Below are 7,944 nucleotides of genomic sequence, written 5' to 3' on the forward strand. Positions count from 1 at the left end.
AAATACATGTTCATATAAGCAACAGCTGCCGTGGGAATAGAATTAAAGCTTCCATTTTTAAAGCCTCTAACTCTGTGTTAAACTGCAGGCTCATCTATTGCCTGGTATGTGACTGTGGGCTATTGCAAAGTCAGGTACAGCCCGTGCTGTCTGCAATTTTAATGTCACTAGTGACTATGGAGGAGATGGGAACACAGGTGTTGCTGCCAGCACGGAGATTGTCCCTGAAATGGTGCATTCAGGGGCCATCATTCATGGAGATGTCTGAGTCTGTAGTCCCTCAGATGGGTGTTATGGGCTATAGTTTAAGCAGTAACTGAGCATCTGGTAGGAAGTGCTGTAGTCACCACAATAAGAGTCAGTCAGAATTTCCCAATGGATGTATGTTCAGGGCTTTTTTTGTTAGCAAACTCAACCCATGAGCTTTTGGTCTGTACTGAATGTGTCACTTAATTAGTGTCTTTGTGGCCGCAGGGCCCAGAGTCTGTAGAGTGCTTTCTCTGCACTCTCTGATTGCTAAAGGGGAGCAATGTTAGAGTACTTTTGAGAAGGTCTGGGCCCACAAATGCAAGGAATGTATCTTCAGCAGAATTTTCTCCTGCCATATCCAAAGGGAGTGTGAAAAAACAAGAGGGCTTTTCCTTGTCACCAGCTGCAGTCTTTGATCCTCCTCATTGTACTCCCCACTTGTGCATAACGCCACATAAGAGGGAATGGAACAGAGGACTAAGTCCGTGCTGTCAGTTTGGTTGAGGAAGAACATTAAACCAGACGAGAGCCTGGCGGTCTTGTTCAGGTGCATGTTCTCTCACAGGTGTCAGCCTATGCTTTACCTGCGCCAGCTGTGGATGGCAGGTCCAGAATATGCAGCTTCATGACAATTGTATTATCCTCCTCCCAGACCATAAGATGCCTGTGCAGCCCCTCATTAAAACTAGGGGATTGCCCGTCCTCTGTGCTCCTCATAGTTAGCACAGCTCTGCACTGCAATTACATGGCACACAAATGCCTTTTGACTGCCTCATGGGAAAGCTTTTAGCGACCATGGCTGGGGTAATGGCAAACAACTTGGGAAGGTGTGATACAAGGTATTGTGGTAAGGCTTTACAGAAAGTAAAAGTTGTAGAAATGATGCACAGGATTTTTTGGTGTAACCAAAACAGTTTACTTTGGGCAGTGATTTATATTCTCTTAGTTCCTAGAAGTTTTGACTGCCAAGGCATCTGGAATGGAGCCAGTGAAGCTCACGAAGTAATGTATCAAAAGAAAAAGAAAATGTGATGAAACCTTGGCACCTTAAAACCATTCCTTCCCCTCCCCCCGCCCCTTATTCTCACATAAGCTGATCTATGAACAAGAAATGAGGTCTGGCAATTTGTATATAATACACTGTCTCAACTTTTAACAGCGTTCCAGTAAGTAATAGAGCTTTTGTCTTAAGTGGTGAAACTCCTGCAAGAGAAAATTATTAGAAAACTTTGCTTAATATTAAAAATCAGCATCAACTGCAATCTGTATCCAGACTATACTTTGTAAAGGTGTTTCAGAATTTGAACTCAGATCCAGGTCCTGTATTCCAATTAAGCAGAGATTCTGTAATGACATCTCTGTTTTATAGCCCAATCCCATCTCTATCTATAATTTCATCTCCAGCCTTCAGCTGATGTATCAAACTTCCAAGAGCCTAGTCAAGTGGGCTTAATGCAGGCACATCACCATAGCTCTATGGTCACAAGTGGGCTTGTATCGAGAGCGCTGAGATAAAACCCCAGATCCTGCAAAACTGAGAGTACTTTCTTAACTGCAAGGTGCACCATTGCACAGGTGTCGCCATTCCCAAACTCAAGACTTCTGCAGAGTTTGTAATGCTTGATGATGGATCCATGTTGATCCTGATAGTTACAGTCAGCTTCAAGGACCAGAGCTTGACAGTTGGACAGAGCCAGAAGACAGAAGCCATCTGCCATTGAACGGTGCTTCCTGAGGTCCAACTTTACTAAGCCATTCCTGAGGTCAGCTTCAGGGTCAGATCTGATATCATCTTTGCTTCAGAGCCCATAGGTTGTCCTCTGCCACCCTGCAATAGCTGACTGAACCTGAGACTGGAAGCAATTCTGAAATTCAGGGTTCTGTAAACCCTGTGGGTACCGAAATCCTGCCCTCCAGCACAACCCTGCAACACTAAAGACTTTAAGAAAGGATTTTGGTTTATTTGCTTGGTTTTGGGTTTGTTTGGTTTGTTTTTTTTCTGTGAAGCATTATGGAGAGGGATAGATCAAATTTATGGGAGATGGTTTGGCCCAGAATTTTTGTATACAGGAGTGCTAAGTCTTGGCATTGTGGAAGGGACCTTCCTATATAGACTGTCACATCATTTGCAGCTTTACTATGATAATTTCAGAGACCTTGCATACATTTCGATTCTCCTGAGACTGTAAAGAGTGAGAAGGCTATTCCCAAGCTTGCAGATGGCCCCAGTCTCAGTCATGATATGGTATCACCAGCATGCTTGTGGACTTTTACCAATGGGAGACAAGTGACTACATTTCACTTATTCTTCCCATGTAGTCAGGGGGTTTGTGCAGCACCTGTTAAGTGTAGCTCGGAGTGAAACGGTTGGGCTGGCAAAGATGAGAACCCCCTGATGGGAAGGAGGGACATGGATAATGTTAGCTCCTGCGGGAGCTGCCTTATTGGCAGGGGAGTAAACACAAATGAGGGTTGTATTTTACCTTATAAACCACATTCCTCTGGGCTGTCCATCCCATGCTATCACTTCAGAAAGACTGAAGCACTTCTTTTTTTCACCTTTAGGGCTTCAGAGGAACTTAGGTGTATATCAGAGAGCATCCATAAAGCCCTGCAACGTTTCCCCTCAACCAGAGTCCAAATGGTGCAATCATAGTCTTTTTTTCTCTCTTTATGAATTCTGAAATGCCTGTAGTGGTGAATATTGTGTTAAAGTTATATATATATATATATAAAAAAGAACATTCTATATAAATATATTAAAAAGGAAATGTAATTAAAATGAAGGAATTGCCTAATTAGAACCCTGCACATCTGTGAAACTTGGGCTGATGCATGGAACTGTTTTCTGCTGCAACTTTTGTAGCACTGAGGGTGTAAGATCAACTGGCTTTTTGCCCACAGAGGAGAAGCTAATTAGTTCTGGCTAATCTGTGGTGGGCAGAAGGCCTGAATCTGCCTTCCTGAGCAGGATCTTGTCCTGGGAAAGGAGGGACAGATCAGGGGAGACCAGAGTGCAAGGACCGGTTTAGCTTTCCACCACAAGCTTCTCCCCAGTCCTTGAAAATGCAGATCTACTGGAGCATCTATTACCTTTCAGGCATGCCCAGGTTTTGCAGTTGTGCCTTTTGCTTCCCTCCATCTCTAGGAAAAAAATATCTCTAGGGGTGGGGGAGAAGCTGTAGCTGATCCCTATTTGGTTTTGCTTTTGCTTGCTCCTAACTGATGTAAAGGCTTGGTGATAATTCTGCTCCAAGCAAGGAATGGAAAGCCTGCCACTGAGTTCAACTGGAGGTGGAGCAGGACTGTAGCAGCCCTGGGAAGGAAGGATGGCAGGAGGCAAGAGCTTCCTGAGGGCTCCATGCAGCAGCCCAGACCTTAGATCTTGTTCTTGCAGGCACTGGTCCCATTTGAAATATTATTTGCTGCCAGGTCAAGGGAAGGGCTGGAAGTCAGACACTGTGAAAAGGACTGTCCCCGTCCCACTGGTCCTGGTTTGTGATTATTTCTCCTGCTAGCTCTGATGGATTGTATTTTTGTTAAGCTTTGTTCTCTGTGTGGACTTGCCTGCCTTTGTGCCTTATTGCTTTAAAAAAGAAAGAAAAACAACAGCCACAAAAGAAAGATGTTTTGCCAGGTCTCAGCCATGAGATTAAACTGGAGTTTTTATAAAAACAGATCTGTGCCGTAGTGATATTTTGGAACATTTTCTTTTTCCTGGCTTTGGTTTATGAATGCAGTGCAAATGTATTTGTCTTCCTCTGACATGGAGTTTGATCCCGTCTTCTGTTGTGAGTGGCCAGGGCACTAAGCTGTGTTTGTCTGGGTTTTAACTGTGGGGATGAAGGTTAGGGCCTGATCACACACTTTTCTGACTGGAGGTTACGAGGACTGCAGCTGCGCTGCAGCTCTGACAATGAAGTGAGGGCTTTGAGACTTCCGTAGAATTACCATTATCTGAAATGCTTTAAAATTTCCAAGGGTAAAATTAATCTTTTTTCTTACCGTTTCTATTTCTGCCAGGCTGAAGTTTCAGTGGTGCACAACCAAGTCCTCCCATTTAGCACATCACCTGCAGAATTCTGCCTTGCCTGTGATAATGTAGAGCAACACAGAGTACAGAAATACTTTTGGATCCCAGTGCTTGTAGAGGGGAAGACAAGATAGAACAAGAGAAGTTACTATGAAGCCTTTGGTCCATCATGTATGCACTTCTGTGCATTTGTAAAGAACAAGCAAGAACCTAAAAAAATTATGAGTTAAGTTCCCTGGTTCTCCGAATTCTTGCAGTGCCCTCATTGACCCAGTCTCTGAGCTGTAACGTGGAAGTGAATATTATCAGCATCTGTCCGTTATTCTACCTTGGGAACCAAAAAGAAAGAGAGGAGGTTCTTGTGGTTTTAGCCTCAGGGGACATACCTGCAGTTCAGCCTGCTCTTTGTTCTCCCTAAAAACCACATGAACAATCAGGTTAAAGGGAATACTTTTTTTTCCTACTCAGCAGCTGAACTCAGGGCTGGACTCCCTTTCCTACCTCCTTGATGACTTCAGTTTCCCTTTAGGAAAATGCCTGGGTTGTGCTTCCTGCTTACCATGGCAACTGGCACACAAAGTGAGGGAGAAAACCATGTCTGTTGAACTCTGGAATTGTTGTTAGCCATAGCCAATTCTTAATGCTGTACGAGAAACAATATTTTTGTATTCTTTGTGCCACAGAGTCTAGCAATGACTTGGCCATAGGACAAGAGGAGAATCTCAGACTGTCCCCCAGCATTCCCATGATTATGAAAAATCAAGCAAAAGGCACACTGCAGACCCGCTCATGCTCCACTCAGCACTGTGCCCTAAATCAGGGTGCTTAAACACGTGGAAGTGCTTGAACACAATTTCAGCCAGTTCCTTTTGCCTGCTTTCCCATCACCACGAGTTTGGAAGTCTGACTCAGGACAATCATCTGTGTAGGTTGTATTGGAAGCAACAGCTATAGCATCTTGGATACTTTCAGCTAAGCCAAAACCAGGATTAAGCAAGTTCCCAAACTGGCTGTTAACCAGAAAACAATCTAACCCAGCACCAAAGAGCATTTGACACTGGTGTCTCACGCATCCTCCTTGCAACACGGGAGTCCAGCAGCTATGGGCAGCAGGACATCTAGCTGGTATGCCCCGGATGGAGCTAAAGGTCAGCTGGCAGCAAAGGGAAGGCAGGCAGTGCAGGGAAGGAAATTTAGCCCAGTGGAGGAGACTTAGGCCAAGCTGGCACAAGGCGTCAACAACAGCAAAAAGGATCATATGGCTGAGATGATAGAGAAAGGCAGTGAGATCTCTGAGTTAATTTTCTGTCTGAGCTGGATAAACTTTTCAAAGAATGTGTCCTACCACAAGGGTAAAAGATGAACAGTTTCAGAGTTAAGGATTAGAACTGAATGGGAGTTGCCGAAGATCAGACCTGGCCAAGTCCTGATGCTCCCAAAAGTTAGATACAGTATGAGTGCTAAAACAAGAACATTTGGTTCACTCCATAATAGAAAAGGGTAGCTATTTTCTCATGTCTTATTTGCAAACTGCAGTGCAAGATGAACTACGGTTTTGCAAACCTAGAAATTTCATAGGAATTATGTCATACACTTTGGGTCCAGATCCATCTTAAGACTGGACCTGTTTTCTTCCACAGCACATCTGCTACAGGGAGCACATACCTCTCTGTCATTTAAATCCCTTATCTGAAAAAACCAGGAAATATTTGAATTCAGTGAGAGGAAATTACTTCAAAGAAAACTCAGTAGCTGCTTGAGAATGAACAACAAGGAACAGGAACATGGGAACAACTTGAGCTGGAGAAAGGAGAATAACACACGATGATTATTAAACAGGGAAGGTTTCCAGATAAGTAAAACCCAAAAAGGTAAAAAACCCAAAACCCAGCCATAGAGTTGAACCAGTCTGAAAAATATCAGCTTTCTCTCCTCCTTCATAGGAGTCAGGAAAAAGTTTAGATCAGAAAAAATAGGTGCTCGCAAACTGCCTTACTCACTTTTTTTTTCTGTATTGTGAGATAATTTTCTTTAAACACCAAGGGTCAGACAGTGGAGGCAGAAGAAAGATGTAAAAAGAAAAACTAGGATGGTTATTTGCAGGGATTATTTGAAGTGGCTTGGCTTTACCTTCGCCAGCCTCTGTGCCAGCCACGGTACCCTGATAAAGGTGAGCATTGCTTTGGAAAAAATAGAGAGAGGGAAGGTTTTCATTCCTGCATTCACTCGCAGTCAGAGCAGCTCACTGCTCATCCCTTAGCTCTCTCGCAGAGTTTATCATCTCAACTAGCGAACATGCAAGAACTGCAGATGACCTTGCCTGTGCTGGAATTTCATCTCGCGTGCAAGCTAACATGGCCAGAAACACCCTCACCTTTTTTTCCTGTTGAGGATAAACCCTCAGCAGTCATCCTCAACTCCTCATGCAGCCGGATCTCCTAAAGATAGGTGCCTGAGATTACAGGGAGAGTCCTTGCAGGAGGTTCCCAGCATACCACACGATGCAGAGGCTTTCCCCAGTTGCCAAAGAGGGCAGGGCTGCCAAGGGGTGGGAGAAGGAGGCTTCGTTTATGAGCTAGTTTTAGGTCATGCTTGGTCCCAATAAACATTTGCTTGGCACGAGTCGCTGTTGTAAGGAATGTGAAAAACTAAGACGCCAGGGCAGTGAGCAGGATGGGGAATAAATCATCTGAGTCAGAGGACAGCAAACGCCAGCGACAGCCTGGTGCTGCTTTTCACAGTGAGCCAGATATGAGCACAGCACATAGTGGGCATTGTATGTCGTAGATGAATGGGGGCAAGGCACAAAATACATTAAGGCAGCCCCATTGCCTGAGGGAACAGAGACCTTCACTATTGCCAGCCACAAACGTTCAGCAATGTGGAAGAGATCAGGTTCTGTTTGCGTGTGTATGGGAGGGGAGCAGCTGAGGGTTTGGGATTCTTGTTGGCTTGGAGGCTGCGCTGCTCTGTCAAGTATGAACAGAGGATGTTTTTCAGCGAGACGCTGATTTCTCAGAGCTGGCAGTACTACGGTAAATTAATAATCTAAAAATACAGTTGGTAACTCCGTGGGAGAATTGAAACATGCTTTTTTTTTTTTGCCAGGAGAGAACAGTGAATAGTCACACCTACAGAGAAGAAACATACAGAGCAAATCTGCAAACAAACCACACAGCTTTCACCTGGAGAATTTTTTTCTTCATCCTTTCTTAGTCCAGCAGTTTTCATGCAGCTGTACATATTGCCTGCCCTGAAGACCACATACATCCATACCTTTAGGCAGCAATCCAAACAGCTGAGAATGACCAGGATTTCTTTACAAGCCTTAGCCAACACATGAACTCGTTCGCCACCATTCCTGTCACGGACTCCATCCCTTCCTCACCCTCCCCTGGCATCCCAGGTAGGGAACTCGCAGAGATTGGAATCAACCTTCAGAAGCTGAAAAACCAGAAAAAGCTGTGCAGGATTTTTCATGAGCCTGCTCAACATCATTCTGCCATTAGTCCAGTCTTCCTCCTCCTTAAGTTCAGGCAGATAAAACTGGGTTTTTCTGGTTGCACTGGGGCAGGCTTGGCACTTCTGCATAGATCTGCCATTGCCCAGATTTGTTCATCACAGCTTTTATTTTTGCAAAATGTAATTCATCATGTGCCACA

The sequence above is a fragment of the Phaethon aethereus genome (assembly GCF_964289735.1).
Source record: "Phaethon aethereus genome assembly, chromosome: 1".
NCBI lineage: Eukaryota > Metazoa > Chordata > Aves > Phaethontiformes > Phaethontidae > Phaethon > Phaethon aethereus.